Raw genomic sequence first — 22680 nt, 5'->3', positions numbered from 1 at the left:
CAGTACGGAACCACACCGACCGTACGGAACCACACAGTGACCGTACAGAACCACACTGACCATACGGAACCACACTGACCGTACGGAACCACGCCGACTGTATGGAACCACATTGTCCGTACGGAACCACACTGACCGTACGGAACCACACACTGACCGTAGGGAACCACACCGACCGTACAGAACTACACTGACCGTACGGAACCACACTGACCATACAGAACGACGCCGGCCGTACGGAACCACACCGACCGTACGGAACCATGCTGACCGTATCGAACCACACACTGACCGTATCGAACCACACACTGACCGTACGGAACCACACAGTGACTGTACGAAACCACACCGACCGTACAGAACCACACACTGACCGTACGGAACCACACCGACCATACGGAACCACACTGACCGTACGGAACCACTCACTGACCATACGGATCCACACACTGACCGTACGGAACCACACACTGACCGTACGGAACCACACCGACCGTACGGAACCACACACTGAACGTACGAACCACACCGACCGTAGGGAACCACACCGACCGTACGGAACCACACAGACCGTTCAGAACCACACACTGACCGTACGGAATCAGGCCAACTGTATGGAACCACACAGTGACCGTACGGAACCACACACTGACCATATGGAACCACACACTGACCGTACGTAACCACTCACTGACCGTATGGAACCACACACCGACCGTACAGAACGACGCCGACCATACGAAACCACATTGTCCGTACGGAACCACACTGACCGTATGGAACCACACCGACTGTACGGAACCACGCCGACCGTACGGAACCACACACTGACCGTACGGAACCACGCCGACCGTACGGAACCACACCGACCGTACGGAACCACGCCGACCGTACGGAACCACACACTGACCGTACGGAACCACATACTGACCGTACGGAACCACGCCGACCGTAGGGAACCACGCCGACCGTACGGAACCACACACTGACCGTACGGAACCACACTAACCATACGCACCGACCGTACAGAACGACGCGGATCGTACGGAACCACACCGACCGTACGGAACCACACCGACCGTACGGAACCACACACTGACCGTACGGAACCACACCGACCGTAGGGAACCACAACGACTGTACAGCACCACACACCGACCGTACGGAACCACACAGACTGTACAGAACCACACACTGACCGTACGAAACCACACTGACCGTACGGAATCAGACCGACTGTATGGAACCACACAGTGACCGTACGGAACCACACACTGACCGTATGGAATCACACACCGACCGTACAGAACGACGCCGACCATACGAAACCACATTGTCCGTACGGAACCACATTGACCGTACGGAACCACACACTGACCGTATGGAACCACACTAACCATACACACCGACCGTACAGAACGACGCCGATTGTACGGAACCACACCGACCGTACGGAACCACACCGACCGTACAGCACCACACACCGACCGTACGGTACCACACAGACCGTACAGGACCACACACTGACCGTACGGAACCACACTAACCATACACACCGACCGTACAGAACGACGGCGATCGTACGGAACCACACCGACCGTACGGAACCACACCGACCGTAGGGAAACACACCGACCGTACAGCACCACACACCGACCGTACGGAACCACACACTGACCGTATGGAGCCACACCGACCGTACAGCACCACACACCGACCGTACGGAACCACACACTGACCGTATGGAGCCACACCGACCGTACAGCACCACACACCGACCATACGGAACCACACAGACCGTACAGGACCACACACTGACTGTACAGAACCACACCGACCGTACGGAACCATACCGACCGTAGGGAACCACACCGACCGTAGGGAACCACACTGACCGTACGGAACCACACACTGACCGGACGGAACCACGTCGACCGTACGGAACCACGCCGACTCTACGGAACCACACACTGACCGTACGGAACCACACACTGACCGTACGGAACCACACCGACCGTACAGAACCCCATCGACCGTACGGAACCACGCCGACTCTACGGAACCACACACTGACCATACGGACCCACACACTGACCGTACGGAACCACACCGACCGTAAGGAACTACACACTGACCGTACAGCACCACACACTGAACACACGGAACCACACTGACCGTGCGGAACCACGCCGACCTTATCGAACGGCACACTGACCGTACGGAACCACACACTGACCGTACGGAACCACACCGACCGTACGGAACCACACCGACCGTAGGGAAACACACCGACCGTACAGCACCACACACCGACCGTACGGAACCACACACTGACCGTATGGAGCCACACCGACCGTACAGCACCACACACCGACCGTACGGAACCACACACTGACCGTATGGAGCCACACCGACCGTACAGCACCACACACCGACCATACGGAACCACACAGACCGTACAGGACCACACACTGACTGTACAGAACCACACCGACCGTACGGAACCATACCGACCGTAGGGAACCACACCGACCGTAGGGAACCACACTGACCGTACGGAACCACACACTGACCGGACGGAACCACGTCGACCGTACGGAACCACGCCGACTCTACGGAACCACACACTGACCGTACGGAACCACACACTGACCGTACGGAACCACACCGACCGTACAGAACCCCATCGACCGTACGGAACCACGCCGACTCTACGGAACCACACACTGACCATACGGACCCACACACTGACCGTACGGAACCACACCGACCGTAAGGAACTACACACTGACCGTACAGCACCACACACTGAACACACGGAACCACACTGACCGTGCGGAACCACGCCGACCTTATCGAACGGCACACTGACCGTACGGAACCACACACTGACCGTACGGAACCACACCGACTGTACGGAACCACGCTGACCGTACGGAACCACAGTGACCGTACGGAATCAGGCCGACCGTACGGAACCACACACTGACCATACGGAACCACACCAACTGTACGTAACCACACTGACCGTACGGAACCACGCACTGACCATACGGAACCACGTCGACCGTACGGAACCACACTGACCGTACGGAACCACACCGACCATACAGCACCACACACTGACCGTACGGAACCACACTGACCGTACGGAATCAGGGCGACTGTGTGGAACCACACACTGACTGTACGGAACCACACACTGACCGTATGGAACCACACACCGACAGTACAGAACGATGCCGACCATACGAAACCACATTGTCCATACGGAACCACACCGACCGTACGGAACCACACCGACCGTACGGAACCACACTGACCGTACGGAACCACACACTGACCGTACGGAACCACACTGACCGTACAGCACCACACACCGACCGTACGGAACCACACAGACCGTACGGAACCACACCGATCGTACGGAACCACGCCGACCGTACGGAACCACACCGATCGTACGGAACCACACCGACCGTACAGAACCACACCGACCGTATCGAACCACACACTGACCGTACGGAACCACACCGACCGTACGGAACCACGCCGACCGTACGGAAGCACACGTTGACCGTACATAACCACACTGACCTTACGGAACCACATCGACCATACGGAACCACACACCGACTGTACAGCACCACACACTGACCACACGGAACCACACCGACCGTACGGAACTATGCCGACCGTATCGAACCACACACTGACCGTTCAGAACCACATCGACCGTACGGAACCACACTGATCGTACGGAACCACACACTGACTGTATGGAACCACACTGACCATACAGAAGCACACTGACCGTACGGAACCACGCTGACCGTACGGAATCAGGCCGACCGGACGGTACCACACACTGACCATATGGAACCACACCAACTGTACGGAACCACACCGACCGTAGGGAACCACACCGTCCGTACAGCACCACACACCGACCGTACGGAACCACACTGACCGTACAGAACCACACACTGACCGTACGGAACCAGGCCGACTGTTTTTGGCTAAGATCAAGTGTAGTATCTGTTCTTGGCTAAGATCATGCGTAACTGACCTGACAGGGGAGTAACCATGACCCAAAAGTGGTTCTCCCTGGATCAGGAAGGTGGTTCTCCTATCCTTTTTGGAAATAGGAGGTGGGTGGGGTGGCTTGACCCATCCACCTCCACGGAGGTGTGTGGGGGGCCTGACCCATCCACCTCCATGGCACGAACCTGGTATTGCAGTATTTCCAGGAATGGGGCAGTGGCTCTAGGCCTTTTGGCTAAGAGCATTGGCGCAGAGTGATCCTTGATGTGTGCAAGGTGACCTCTGGCGTTTGTGATTTGACAAAGAATTGGAAAGATTGGCTACGAATTTAAAATTAAAAAAAAACCAGGCCGACTATATGCAACCACACACTGAATGTACGGAACCACACACTGACCGTATGGAACCACACACTGGTCGTACGGAACCACTCACTGACCGTATGGAACCACACACCGACCGTACAGAACGACGCCGACCATACAGAACCACATTGTCCGTACGGAACCACACCGAACGTACGGAACCACACCGACCATACAGCACCACAGACGGAACCACACAGATCGTACAGAACCACACACTGACTGTACGGAACCACACACTGACCGTATGGAAACACACCGACAGTACAGAACGATGCCGACCATACGAAACCACATTGTCCGTACGGAACCACACCGACCGTACGGAACCACACTGACCATACGGAACCACACCGACCGTACGGAGCCACACACTGACCGTACGGAACCACACCGACCGTACAGCACCACACACCGACCGTACGGAACCACACAGACCGTACGGAACCACACCGATCGTACGGAACCATGCCGATTGTACGGAACCACGCCGACCGTACGGAACCACACCGATCGTACGGAACCACACCGATCGTACGGAACCACACCGACCGTATGGAACCATGTCAACCGTATCGATCCACACACTGACCTTACGGAACCACATCGACCATACGGAACCACACACCGACTGTACAGCACCACACACTGACCACACGGAACCACACCGACCGTACGGAACTATGCCGACCGTATCGAACCACACACTGACCGTTCGGAACCACATCGACCGTACGGAACCACACTGATCGTACGGAACCACACACTGACTGTATGGAACCACACCGACCATACAGAAGCACACTAACCGTACGGAACCACGCTGACCGTACGGAATCAGGCCGACCGGACGGTACCACACACTGACCATATGGAACCACACCAACTGTACGGAACCACACCGACCGTAGGGAACCACACCGTCCGTACGGAACCATACTGACCGTACAGAACCACACACTGACCGTACGGAACCAGGCCGACTGTTTTTGGCTAAGATCAAGTGTAGTATCTGTTCTTGGCTAAGATCATGCGTAACTGACCTGACAGGGGAGTAACCATGACCCAAAAGTGGTTCTCCCTGGATCAGGAAGGTGGTTCCCCTATGCTTTTTGGAAATAGGAGGTGGGTGGGGTGGCTTGACCCATCCACCTCCACGGAGGAGTGTGGGGGGCCTGACCCATCCACCTCCATGGCACGAACCTGGTATTGCAGTACTTCCAGGAACGGGGCAGTGGCTCTAGGCCTTTTGGCTAAGAGCATTGGCACAGAGTGATCCTTGATGTGTGCAAGGTGACCTCTGGCGTTTGTGATTTGACAAAGAATTGGAAAGATTGGCTACGAATTTAAAATAAAAAAAAAACCAGGCCGACGAGATGTAACCACACACTGAACGTACGGAACCACACACTGACCGTATGGAACCACACACTGGTCGTACGGAACCACTCACTGACCGTATGGAACCACACACCGATCGTACAGAATGACGCCGACCATACAGAACCACATTGTCCGTACGGAACCACACTGACTGTACGGAACCACACACTGACCATACGGAACCACGTCGACCGTACGGAACCACACTGACCGTACGGAACCACACCGAACGTACGGAACCACACCGACCATACAGCACCACACACGGACCAGACAGAACCACACAGACCGTACAGAACCACACACTGACCGTACGGAACCACACTGACCGTACGGAATCAGGCCGACTGTGTGGAACTACACACTGACTGTACGGAACCACACACTGATCGTATGGAAACACACCGACAGTACAGAACGATGCCGACCATACGAAACCACATTGTCCGTACGGAACCACATCGACCATACGGAACCACACACCGACTGTACAGCACCACACACTGACCACACGGAACCATACCGACCGTACGGAACTATGCCGACCGTATCGAACCACACACTGACCGTTCAGAACCACATCGACCGTACGGAACCACACTGATCGTACGGAACCACACACTGACTGTATGGAACCACACCGACCATACAGAAGCACACTGACCGTACGGAACCACGCTGACCGTACGGAACCACACACTGACCGTATGGAACCACACTGACCATACGGAACCACACACTGACCGTATGGAACCACACTGACCGTACGGAACCACACCGACTGTACGGAACCACACACTGACCGTACGGAACCACATACTGACCGTACGGAACCACGCCGACCGTAGGGAACCACGCCGACCGTACGGAACCACACACTGACCGTACGGAACCACACCGACCATAGGGAACCACACCGACTGTACAGCACCACACACTGACCGTACGGAACCACACAGACTGTACAGAACCACACACTGACCGTATGAAACCACACTGACCGTACGGAATCAGACCGACTGTATGGAACCACACAGTGACCGTGTGGAACCACACACTGACCGTACGGAACCACACCGATTGTACAGCACCACACACCGACCGTACGGAACCACACACTGACCGTATGGAACCACACCGACCGTACAGCACCACACACCGACCGTACGGAACCACACAGACCGTACAGGACCACACACTGACTGTACAGAACCACACCGACCGTACGGAACCATACCGACCGTAGGGAACAACACCGACCGTAGGGAACCACACTGACCGTACGGAACCACACACTGACCGTACGGAACCACGTCGACCATACGGAACCACGCCGACTCTACGGAACCACACACTGACCATACGGACCCACACACTGACCGTACGGAACCACACACTGACCGTACGGAACCACACCGACCGTAAGGAACTACACACTGACCGTACAGCACCACACACTGAACACACGGAACCACACTGACCGTGCGGAACCACGCCGACCGTATCGAACGACACACTGACCGTATGGAACCATAGTGACCGTACGGAACTACGCTGACCGTACGGAACCACAGTGACCGTACGGAATCAGGCCGACCGTACGGAACCACACACTGACCAAACGGAACCACACCAACTGTACGTAACCACACTGACCGTACGGAACCACACACGGACCATACGGAACCACGTCGACCGTACGGAACCACACTGACCGTACGGAACCACACCGACCATACAGCACGACACACGGACCATACGGAACCACACAGACCGTACAGAACCACACACTGACCGTACGGAACCACACTGACCGTACGGAATCAGGCCGACTGTGTGGAACCACACACTGACTGTACGAAACCACACACTGACCGTATGGAACCACACACCGACAGTACAGAACGATGCCGACCATACGAAACCACATTGTCCGTACGGAACCACACCGACCGTACGGAACCACACTGACCGTACGGAACCACACACTGATCGTATGGAAACACACCGACAGTACAGAACGATGCCGACCATACGAAACCACATTGTCCGTACGGAACCACATCGACCATACGGAACCACACACCGACTGTACAGCACCACACACTGACCACACGGAACCATACCGACCGTACGGAACTATGCCGACCGTATCGAACCAGAAAACTGACCGTTCAGAACCACATCGACCGTACGGAACCACACTGATCGTACGGAACCACACACTGACTGTATGGAACCACACCGACCATACAGAAGCACACTGACCGTACGGAACCACGCTGACCGTACGGAACCACACACTGACCGTATGGAACCACACTGACCATACGGAACCACACACTGACCGTATGGAACCACACTGACCGTACGGAACCACACCGACTGTACGGAACCACACACTGACCGTACGGAACCACATACTGACCGTACGGAACCACGCCGACCGTAGGGAACCACGCCGACCGTACGGAACCACACACTGACCGTACGGAACCACACCGACCGTAGGGAACCACACCGACTGTACAGCACCACACACCGACCGTACGGAACCACACAGACTGTACAGAACCACACACTGACCGTATGAAACCACACTGACCGTACGGAATCAGACCGACTGTATGGAACCACACAGTGACCGTGTGGAACCACACACTGACCGTACGGAACCACACCGATTGTACAGCACCACACACCGACCGTACGGAACCACACACTGACCGTATGGAACCACACCGACCGTACAGCACCACACACCGACCGTACGGAACCACACAGACCGTACAGGACCACACACTGACTGTACAGAACCACACCGACCGTACGGAACCATACCGACCGTAGGGAACAACACCGACCGTAGGGAACCACACTGACCGTACGGAACCACACACTGACCGTACGGAACCACGTCGACCATACGGAACCACGCCGACTCTACGGAACCACACACTGACCATACGGACCCACACACTGACCGTACGGAACCACACACTGACCGTACGGAACCACACCGACCGTAAGGAACTACACACTGACCGTACAGCACCACACACTGAACACACGGAACCACACTGACCGTGCGGAACCACGCCGACCGTATCGAACGACACACTGACCGTATGGAACCATAGTGACCGTACGGAACTACGCTGACCGTACGGAACCACAGTGACCGTACGGAATCAGGCCGACCGTACGGAACCACACACTGACCAAACGGAACCACACCAACTGTACGTAACCACACTGACCGTACGGAACCACACACGGACCATACGGAACCACGTCGACCGTACGGAACCACACTGACCGTACGGAACCACACCGACCATACAGCACGACACACGGACCATACGGAACCACACAGACCGTACAGAACCACACACTGACCGTACGGAACCACACTGACCGTACGGAATCAGGCCGACTGTGTGGAACCACACACTGACTGTACGAAACCACACACTGACCGTATGGAACCACACACCGACAGTACAGAACGATGCCGACCATACGAAACCACATTGTCCGTACGGAACCACACCGACCGTACGGAACCACACTGACCGTACGGAACCACACATTGACCGTACGGAACCACACCGACCGTACAGCACCACACACCGACCGTACGGAACCACACAGACCGTACGGAACCACACCGATCGTACGGAACCATGCCGATCGTACGGAACCACGCCGACCGTACGGAACCACGCCGATCGTACGGAACCACACCGACCGTACGGAACCACGCTGACCGTACGGAAGCACACGTTGACCGTACATAACCACACTGACCTTATGGAACCACATCGACCATACGGAACCACACACCGACTGTACAGCACCACACACTGACCACACGGAACCATACCGACCGTACGGAACTATGCCGACCGTATCGAACCACACACTGACCGTTCAGAACCACATCGACCGTACGGAACCACACTGATCGTACGGAACCACACACTGACTGTATGGAACCACACCGACCATACAGAAGCACACTGACCGTACGGAACCACACTGACCGTACGGAATCAGGCCGACCGGACGGTACCACACACTGACCATATGGAACCACACCAACTGTACGGAACCACACCGACCGTAGGGAACCACACTGTCCGTACAGCACCACACACCGACCGTACGGAACCACACTGACCGTACAGAACCACACACTGACCGTACGGAACCACACCGACCGTACGGAACCACGCCGACCATACGGAACCACACTGACAGTACGGAACCACACCGACCGTACGGAACCACACAGTGACCGTACAGAACCACACTGACCATACGGAACCACACTGACCGTACGGAACCACGCCGACTGTATGGAACCACATTGTCCGTACGGAACCACACTGACCGTACGGAACCACACACTGACCGTAGGGAACCACACCGACCGTACAGAACTACACTGACCGTACGGAACCACACTGACCATACAGAACGACGCCGGCCGTACGGAACCACACCGACCGTACGGAACCATGCTGACCGTATCGAACCACACACTGACCGTATCGAACCACACACTGACCGTACGGAACCACACAGTGACTGTACGAAACCACACCGACCGTACAGAACCACACACTGACCGTACGGAACCACACCGACCATACGGAACCACACTGACCGTACGGAACCACTCACTGACCATACGGATCCACACACTGACCGTACGGAACCACACACTGACCGTACGGAACCACACCGACCGTACGGAACCACACACTGAACGTACGAACCACACCGACCGTAGGGAACCACACCGACCGTACGGAACCACACAGACCGTTCAGAACCACACACTGACCGTACGGAATCAGGCCAACTGTATGGAACCACACACTGACCATATGGAACCACACACTGACCGTACGTAACCACTCACTGACCGTATGGAACCACACACCGACCGTACAGAACGACGCCGACCATACGAAACCACATTGTCCGTACGGAACCACACTGACCGTATGGAACCACACCGACTGTACGGAACCACGCCGACCGTACGGAACCACACACTGACCGTACGGAACCACGCCGACCGTACGGAACCACACCGACCGTACGGAACCACGCCGACCGTACGGAACCACACACTGACCGTACGGAACCACATACTGACCGTACGGAACCACGCCGACCGTAGGGAACCACGCCGACCGTACGGAACCACACACTGACCGTACGGAACCACACTAACCATACGCACCGACCGTACAGAACGACGCGGATCGTACGGAACCACACCGACCGTACGGAACCACACCGACCGTACGGAACCACACACTGACCGTACGGAACCACACCGACCGTAGGGAACCACAACGACTGTACAGCACCACACACCGACCGTACGGAACCACACAGACTGTACAGAACCACACACTGACCGTACGAAACCACACTGACCGTACGGAATCAGACCGACTGTATGGAACCACACAGTGACCGTACGGAACCACACACTGACCGTATGGAATCACACACCGACCGTACAGAACGACGCCGACCATACGAAACCACATTGTCCGTACGGAACCACATTGACCGTACGGAACCACACACTGACCGTATGGAACCACACACTGACCGTACCGAACCACACCGACTGTACGGAACCACGCCGACCGTACAGGAACACACTGACCGTACGGAACCACACTAACCATACACACCGACCGTACAGAACGACGCCGATTGTACGGAACCACACCGACCGTACGGAACCACACCGACCGTACAGCACCACACACCGACCGTACGGTACCACACAGACCGTACAGGACCACACACTGACCGTACGGAACCACACTAACCATACACACCGACCGTACAGAACGACGGCGATCGTACGGAACCACACCGACCGTACGGAACCACACCGACCGTAGGGAAACACACCGACCGTACAGCACCACACACCGACCGTACGGAACCACACACTGACCGTATGGAGCCACACCGACCGTACAGCACCACACACCGACCGTACGGAACCACACACTGACCGTATGGAGCCACACCGACCGTACAGCACCACACACCGACCATACGGAACCACACAGACCGTACAGGACCACACACTGACTGTACAGAACCACACCGACCGTACGGAACCATACCGACCGTAGGGAACCACACCGACCGTAGGGAACCACACTGACCGTACGGAACCACACACTGACCGGACGGAACCACGTCGACCGTACGGAACCACGCCGACTCTACGGAACCACACACTGACCGTACGGAACCACACACTGACCGTACGGAACCACACCGACCGTACAGAACCCCATCGACCGTACGGAACCACGCCGACTCTACGGAACCACACACTGACCATACGGACCCACACACTGACCGTACGGAACCACACCGACCGTAAGGAACTACACACTGACCGTACAGCACCACACACTGAACACACGGAACCACACTGACCGTGCGGAACCACGCCGACCTTATCGAACGGCACACTGACCGTACGGAACCACACACTGACCGTACGGAACCACACCGACTGTACGGAACCACGCTGACCGTACGGAACCACAGTGACCGTACGGAATCAGGCCGACCGTACGGAACCACACACTGACCATACGGAACCACACCAACTGTACGTAACCACACTGACCGTACGGAACCACGCACTGACCATACGGAACCACGTCGACCGTACGGAACCACACTGACCGTACGGAACCACACCGACCATACAGCACCACACACTGACCGTACGGAACCACACTGACCGTACGGAATCAGGGCGACTGTGTGGAACCACACACTGACTGTACGGAACCACACACTGACCGTATGGAACCACACACCGACAGTACAGAACGATGCCGACCATACGAAACCACATTGTCCATACGGAACCACACCGACCGTACGGAACCACACCGACCGTACGGAACCACACTGACCGTACGGAACCACACACTGACCGTACGGAACCACACTGACCGTACAGCACCACACACCGACCGTACGGAACCACACAGACCGTACGGAACCACACCGATCGTACGGAACCACGCCGACCGTACGGAACCACACCGATCGTACGGAACCACACCGACCGTACAGAACCACACCGACCGTATCGAACCACACACTGACCGTACGGAACCACACCGACCGTACGGAACCACGCCGACCGTACGGAAGCACACGTTGACCGTACATAACCACACTGACCTTACGGAACCACATCGACCATACGGAACCACACACCGACTGTACAGCACCACACACTGACCACACGGAACCACACCGACCGTACGGAACTATGCCGACCGTATCGAACCACACACTGACCGTTCAGAACCACATCGACCGTACGGAACCACACTGATCGTACGGAACCACACACTGACTGTATGGAACCACACTGACCATACAGAAGCACACTGACCGTACGGAACCACGCTGACCGTACGGAATCAGGCCGACCGGACGGTACCACACACTGACCATATGGAACCACACCAACTGTACGGAACCACACCGACCGTAGGGAACCACACCGTCCGTACAGCACCACACACCGACCGTACGGAACCACACTGACCGTACAGAACCACACACTGACCGTACGGAACCAGGCCGACTGTTTTTGGCTAAGATCAAGTGTAGTATCTGTTCTTGGCTAAGATCATGCGTAACTGACCTGACAGGGGAGTAACCATGACCCAAAAGTGGTTCTCCCTGGATCAGGAAGGTGGTTCTCCTATCCTTTTTGGAAATAGGAGGTGGGTGGGGTGGCTTGACCCATCCACCTCCACGGAGGTGTGTGGGGGGCCTGACCCATCCACCTCCATGGCACGAACCTGGTATTGCAGTATTTCCAGGAATGGGGCAGTGGCTCTAGGCCTTTTGGCTAAGAGCATTGGCGCAGAGTGATCCTTGATGTGTGCAAGGTGACCTCTGGCGTTTGTGATTTGACAAAGAATTGGAAAGATTGGCTACGAATTTAAAATTAAAAAAAAACCAGGCCGACTATATGCAACCACACACTGAATGTACGGAACCACACACTGACCGTATGGAACCACACACTGGTCGTACGGAACCACTCACTGACCGTATGGAACCACACACCGACCGTACAGAACGACGCCGACCATACAGAACCACATTGTCCGTACGGAACCACACCGAACGTACGGAACCACACCGACCATACAGCACCACAGACGGAACCACACAGATCGTACAGAACCACACACTGACTGTACGGAACCACACACTGACCGTATGGAAACACACCGACAGTACAGAACGATGCCGACCATACGAAACCACATTGTCCGTACGGAACCACACCGACCGTACGGAACCACACTGACCATACGGAACCACACCGACCGTACGGAGCCACACACTGACCGTACGGAACCACACCGACCGTACAGCACCACACACCGACCGTACGGAACCACACAGACCGTACGGAACCACACCGATCGTACGGAACCATGCCGATCGTACGGAACCACGCCGACCGTACGGAACCACACCGATCGTACGGAACCACACCGATCGTACGGAACCACACCGACCGTATGGAACCATGTCAACCGTATCGATCCACACACTGACCTTACGGAACCACATCGACCATACGGAACCACACACCGACTGTACAGCACCACACACTGACCACACGGAACCACACCGACCGTACGGAACTATGCCGACCGTATCGAACCACACACTGACCGTTCGGAACCACATCGACCGTACGGAACCACACTGATCGTACGGAACCACACACTGACTGTATGGAACCACACCGACCATACAGAAGCACACTAACCGTACGGAACCACGCTGACCGTACGGAATCAGGCCGACCGGATGGTACCACACACTGACCATATGGAACCACACCAACTGTACGGAACCACACCGACCGTAGGGAACCACACCGTCCGTACGGAACCATACTGACCGTACAGAACCACACACTGACCGTACGGAACCAGGCCGACTGTTTTTGGCTAAGATCAAGTGTAGTATCTGTTCTTGGCTAAGATCATGCGTAACTGACCTGACAGGGGAGTAACCATGACCCAAAAGTGGTTCTCCCTGGATCAGGAAGGTGGTTCCCCTATGCTTTTTGGAAATAGGAGGTGGGTGGGGTGGCTTGACCCATCCACCTCCACGGAGGAGTGTGGGGGGCCTGACCCATCCACCTCCATGGCACGAACCTGGTATTGCAGTACTTCCAGGAACGGGGCAGTGGCTCTAGGCCTTTTGGCTAAGAGCATTGGCACAGAGTGATCCTTGATGTGTGCAAGGTGACCTCTGGCGTTTGTGATTTGACAAAGAATTGGAAAGATTGGCTACGAATTTAAAATAAAAAAAAAACCAGGCCGACGAGATGTAACCACACACTGAACGTACGGAACCACACACTGACCGTATGGAACCACACACTGGTCGTACGGAACCACTCACTGACCGTATGGAACCACACACCGATCGTACAGAATGACGCCGACCATACAGAACCACATTGTCCGTACGGAACCACACTGACTGTACGGAACCACACACTGACCATACGGAACCACGTCGACCGTACGGAACCACACTGACCGTACGGAACCACACCGAACGTACGGAACCACACCGACCATACAGCACCACACACGGACCAGACAGAACCACACAGACCGTACAGAACCACACACTGACCGTACGGAACCACACTGACCGTACGGAATCAGGCCGACTGTGTGGAACTACACACTGACTGTACGGAACCACACACTGATCGTATGGAAACACACCGACAGTACAGAACGATGCCGACCATACGAAACCACATTGTCCGTACGGAACCACATCGACCATACGGAACCACACACCGACTGTACAGCACCACACACTGACCACACGGAACCATACCGACCGTACGGAACTATGCCGACCGTATCGAACCACACACTGACCGTTCAGAACCACATCGACCGTACGGAACCACACTGATCGTACGGAACCACACACTGACTGTATGGAACCACACCGACCATACAGAAGCACACTGACCGTACGGAACCACGCTGACCGTACGGAACCACACACTGACCGTATGGAACCACACTGACCATACGGAACCACACACTGACCGTATGGAACCACACTGACCGTACGGAACCACACCGACTGTACGGAACCACACACTGACCGTACGGAACCACATACTGACCGTACGGAACCACGCCGACCGTAGGGAACCACGCCGACCGTACGGAACCACACACTGACCGTACGGAACCACACCGACCATAGGGAACCACACCGACTGTACAGCACCACACACTGACCGTACGGAACCACACAGACTGTACAGAACCACACACTGACCGTATGAAACCACACTGACCGTACGGAATCAGACCGACTGTATGGAACCACACAGTGACCGTGTGGAACCACACACTGACCGTACGGAACCACACCGATTGTACAGCACCACACACCGACCGTACGGAACCACACACTGACCGTATGGAACCACACCGACCGTACAGCACCACACACCGACCGTACGGAACCACACAGACCGTACAGGACCACACACTGACTGTACAGAACCACACCGACCGTACGGAACCATACCGACCGTAGGGAACAACACCGACCGTAGGGAACCACACTGACCGTACGGAACCACACACTGACCGTACGGAACCACGTCGACCATACGGAACCACGCCGACTCTACGGAACCACACACTGACCATACGGACCCACACACTGACCGTACGGAACCACACACTGACCGTACGGAACCACACCGACCGTAAGGAACTACACACTGACCGTACAGCACCACACACTGAACACACGGAACCACACTGACCGTGCGGAACCACGCCGACCGTATCGAACGACACACTGACCGTATGGAACCATAGTGACCGTACGGAACTACGCTGACCGTACGGAACCACAGTGACCGTACGGAATCAGGCCGACCGTACGGAACCACACACTGACCAAACGGAACCACACCAACTGTACGTAACCACACTGACCGTACGGAACCACACACGGACCATACGGAACCACGTCGACCGTACGGAACCACACTGACCGTACGGAACCACACCGACCATACAGCACGACACACGGACCATACGGAACCACACAGACCGTACAGAACCACACACTGACCGTACGGAACCACACTGACCGTACGGAATCAGGCCGACTGTGTGGAACCACACACTGACTGTACGAAACCACACACTGACCGTATGGAACCACACACCGACAGTACAGAACGATGCCGACCATACGAAACCACATTGTCCGTACGGAACCACACCGACCGTACGGAACCACACTGACCGTACGGAACCACACACTGATCGTATGGAAACACACCGACAGTACAGAACGATGCCGACCATACGAAACCACATTGTCCGTACGGAACCACATCGACCATACGGAACCACACACCGACTGTACAGCACCACACACTGACCACACGGAACCATACCGACCGTACGGAACTATGCCGACCGTATCGAACCAGAAAACTGACCGTTCAGAACCACATCGACCGTACGGAACCACACTGATCGTACGGAACCACACACTGACTGTATGGAACCACACCGACCATACAGAAGCACACTGACCGTACGGAACCACGCTGACCGTACGGAACCACACACTGACCGTATGGAACCACACTGACCATACGGAACCACACACTGACCGTATGGAACCACACTGACCGTACGGAACCACACCGACTGTACGGAACCACACACTGACCGTACGGAACCACATACTGACCGTACGGAACCACGCCGACCGTAGGGAACCACGCCGACCGTACGGAACCACACACTGACCGTACGGAACCACACCGACCGTAGGGAACCACACCGACTGTACAGCACCACACACCGACCGTACGGAACCACACAGACTGTACAGAACCACACACTGACCGTATGAAACCACACTGACCGTACGGAATCAGACCGACTGTATGGAACCACACAGTGACCGTGTGGAACCACACACTGACCGTACGGAACCACACCGATTGTACAGCACCACACACCGACCGTACGGAACCACACACTGACCGTATGGAACCACACCGACCGTACAGCACCACACACCGACCGTACGGAACCACACAGACCGTACAGGACCACACACTGACTGTACAGAACCACACCGACCGTACGGAACCATACCGACCGTAGGGAACAACACCGACCGTAGGGAACCACACTGACCGTACGGAACCACACACTGACCGTACGGAACCACGTCGACCATACGGAACCACGCCGACTCTACGGAACCACACACTGACCATACGGACCCACACACTGACCGTACGGAACCACACACTGACCGTACGGAACCACACCGACCGTAAGGAACTACACACTGACCGTACAGCACCACACACTGAACACACGGAACCACACTGACCGTGCGGAACCACGCCGACCGTATCGAACGACACACTGACCGTATGGAACCATAGTGACCGTACGGAACTACGCTGACCGTACGGAACCACAGTGACCGTACGGAATCAGGCCGACCGTACGGAACCACACACTGACCAAACGGAACCACACCAACTGTACGTAACCACACTGACCGTACGGAACCACACACGGACCATACGGAACCACGTCGACCGTACGGAACCACACTGACCGTACGGAACCACACCGACCATACAGCACGACACACGGACCATACGGAACCACACAGACCGTACAGAACCACACACTGACCGTACGGAACCACACTGACCGTACGGAATCAGGCCGACTGTGTGGAACCACACACTGACTGTACGAAACCACACACTGACCGTATGGAACCACACACCGACAGTACAGAACGATGCCGACCATACGAAACCACATTGTCCGTACGGAACCACACCGACCGTACGGAACCACACTGACCGTACGGAACCACACATTGACCGTACGGAACCACACCGACCGTACAGCACCACACACCGACCGTACGGAACCACACAGACCGTACGGAACCACACCGATCGTACGGAACCATGCCGATCGTACGGAACCACGCCGACCGTACGGAACCACGCCGATCGTACGGAACCACACCGACCGTACGGAACCACGCCGATCGTACGGAACCACGCCGACCGTACGGAACCACGCTGACCGTACGGAAGCACACGTTGACCGTACATAACCACACTGACCTTATGGAACCACATCGACCATACGGAACCACACACCGACTGTACAGCACCACACACTGACCACACGGAACCATACCGACCGTACGGAACTATGCCGACCGTATCGAACCACACACTGACCGTTCAGAACCACATCGACCGTACGGAACCACACTGATCGTACGGAACCACACCGACCATACAGAAGCACACTGACCGTACGGAACCACGCTGACCGTACGGAATCAGGCCGACCGGACGGTACCACACACTGACCATATGGAACCACACCAACTGTACGGAACCACACCGACCGTAGGGAACCACACTGTCCGTACAGCACCACACACCGACCGTACGGAACCACACTGACCGTACAGAACCACACACTGACCGTACGGAACCACACCGACCGTACGGAACCACGCCGACCATACGGAACCACACTGACAGTACGGAACCACACCGACCGTACGGAACCACACAGTGACCGTACAGAACCACACTGACCATACGGAACCACACTGACCGTACGGAACCACCCCGACTGTATGGAACCACATTGTCCGTACGGAACCACACTGACCGTACGGAACCACACACTGACCGTAGGGAACCACACACTGACCGTAGGGAACCACACCGACCGTACAGAACTACACTGACTGTACGGAACCACACTGACCATACAGAACGACGCCGGCGGTACGGAACCACACCGACCGTACGGAACCATGCTGACCGTATCGAACCACACACCGACTGTACGAAACCACACCGACCGTACAGAACCACACACTGACCGTACGGAACCACACCGACCATACGGAACCACACTGACCGTACGGAACCACTCACTGACCATACGGATCCAAACACTGACCGTACGGAACCACACACTGACCGTACGGAACCACACCGACCGTACGGAACCACACACTGAACGTACGAACCACACCGACCGTAGGGAACCACACCGACCGTACGGAACCACACAGACCGTTCAGAACCACACACTGACCGTACGGAATCAGGCCAACTGTATGGAACCACACAGTGACCGTACGGAACCACACACTGACCATATGGAACCACACACTGACCGTACGTAACCACTCACTGACCGTATGGAACCACACACCGACCGTACAGAACGACGCCGACCATACGAAACCACATTATCCGTACGGAACCACACTGACCGTATGGAACCACACCGACTGTACGGAACCACGCCGACCGTACGGAACCACACACTGACCGTACGGAACCACGCCGACCGTACGGAACCACACCGACTGTTACGGAACCACGCCGACCGTACGGAACCACACACTGACCGTACGGAACCACATACTGACCATACGGAACCACGCCGACCGTAGGGAACCACGCCGACCGTACGGAACCACACTAACCATACGCACCGACCGTACAGAACGACGCGGATCGTGCGGAACCACACCGACCGTACGGAACCACACCGACCGTACGGAACCACACACTGACCGTACGGAACCACACCGACCGTAGGGAACCACACCGACTGTACAGCACCACACACCGACCGTACGGAACCACACAGACTGTACAGAACCACACACTGACCGTACGAAACCACACTGACCGTACGGAATCAGACCGACTGTATGGAACCACACAGTGACCGTACGGAACCACACACTGACTGTACGGAACCACACACTGACCGTATGGAATCACACACCGACCGTACAGAACGACGCCGACCATACGAAACCACATTGTCCGTACGGAACCACATTGACCGTACGGAACCACACACTGACCGTATGGAACCACACACTGACCGTACCGAACCACACCGACTGTACGGAACCACGCCGACCATACAGGAACACACTGACCGTACGGAACCACACTAACCATACACACCGACCGTACAGAACGACGCCGATTGTACGGAACCACACCGACCGTACGGAACCACACCGACCGTACAGCACCACACACCGACCGTACGGAACCACACTAACCATACACACCGACCGTACAGAACGACGCCGATTGTACGGAACCACACTGACCGTACGGAACCACGCCGACCGTACAGGACAACACACTGACCGTACGGAACCACACTAACCATACACACCGACCGTACAGAACGACGGCGATCGTACGGAACCACACCGACCGTACGGAACCACACCGACCGCAGGGAACCACACCGACCGTACGGAACCACACACTGACCGTATGGAGCCACACCGACCGTACAGCACCACACACCGACCGTACGGAACCACACACTGACCGTATGGAGCCACACCGACCGTACAGCACCACACACCGACCATACGGAACCACACAGACCGTACAGGACCACACACTGACTGTACAGAACCACACCGACCGTACGGAACCATACCGACCGTAGGGAACCACACCGACCGTAGGGAACCACACTGACCGTACGGAACCACACACTGACCGGACGGAACCACGTCGACCGTACGGAACCACGCCGACTCTACGGAACCACACACTGACCATACGGACCCACACACTGACCGTACGGAACCACACACTGACCGTACGGAACCACACCGACCGTACGGAACCACGCCGACTCTACGGAACCACACACTGACCATACGGACCCACACACTGACCGTACGGAACCACACCGACCGTAAGGAACTACACACTGACCGTACAGCACCACACACTGAACACACGGAACCACACTGACCGTGCGGAACCACGCCGACCTTATCGAACGGCACACTGACCGTACGGAACCACACACTGACCGTACGGAACCACACCGACTGTACGGAACCACGCTGACCGTACGGAACCACAGTGACCGTACGGAATCAGGCCGACCGTACGGAACCACACACTGACCATACGGAACCACACCAACTGTACGTAACCACACTGAGCGTACGGAACCACGCACTGACGATACGGAACCACGTCGACCGTACGGAACCACACTGACCGTACGGAACCACACCGACCATACAGCACCACACACGGACCATATGGAACCACACAGACCGTACAGAACCACACACTGACCGTACGGAACCACACTGACCGTACGGAATCAGGGCGACTGTGTGGAACCACACACTGACTGTACGGAACCACACACTGACCGCATGGAACCACACACCGACAGTACAGAACGATGCCGACCATACGAAACCACATTGTCCATACGGAACCACACCGACCGTACGGAACCACACCGACCGTACGGAACCACACTGACCGTACGGAACCACACACTGACCGTACGGAACCACACTGACCGTACAGCACCACACACCGACCGTACGGAACCACACAGACCGTACGGAACCACACCGATCGTACGGAACCATGCCGATCGTACGGAACCACGCCGACCGTACGGAACCACACCGATCGTACGGAACCACACCGACCGTATCGAACCACACACTGACCGTACGGAACCACACCGACCGTACGGAACCACGCCGACCGTACGGAAGCACACGTTGACCGTACATAACCACACTGACCTTACGGAACCACATCGACCATACGGAACCACACACCGACTGTACAGCACCACACACGGAACCACACCGA

The 22680-nt window shown here is 56.3% G+C and overlaps 4 pseudogenes; all 4 read left to right on the top strand.

The window, feature by feature from the left end:
• Positions 1 to 4008: 4008 nt before the first annotated feature.
• On the top strand, positions 4009 to 4266 carry LOC139226066 (U2 spliceosomal RNA; annotated as a pseudogene).
• A 1125-nt stretch (positions 4267 to 5391) lies between these two features.
• Positions 5392 to 5649, top strand: LOC139226076 (U2 spliceosomal RNA; annotated as a pseudogene).
• Positions 5650 to 13460: 7811 nt separating this feature from the next.
• On the top strand, positions 13461 to 13718 carry LOC139226065 (U2 spliceosomal RNA; annotated as a pseudogene).
• A 1125-nt stretch (positions 13719 to 14843) lies between these two features.
• Positions 14844 to 15101, top strand: LOC139226075 (U2 spliceosomal RNA; annotated as a pseudogene).
• Positions 15102 to 22680: the final 7579 nt, after the last annotated feature.

Source organism: Pristiophorus japonicus, chromosome 15 (genome assembly GCF_044704955.1).
Source record: "Pristiophorus japonicus isolate sPriJap1 chromosome 15, sPriJap1.hap1, whole genome shotgun sequence".
NCBI lineage: Eukaryota > Metazoa > Chordata > Chondrichthyes > Pristiophoridae > Pristiophorus > Pristiophorus japonicus.
The sequence above is the reverse complement of the archived record's forward strand: the minus strand, read 5'-3'. Positions and strand labels throughout refer to the sequence as shown.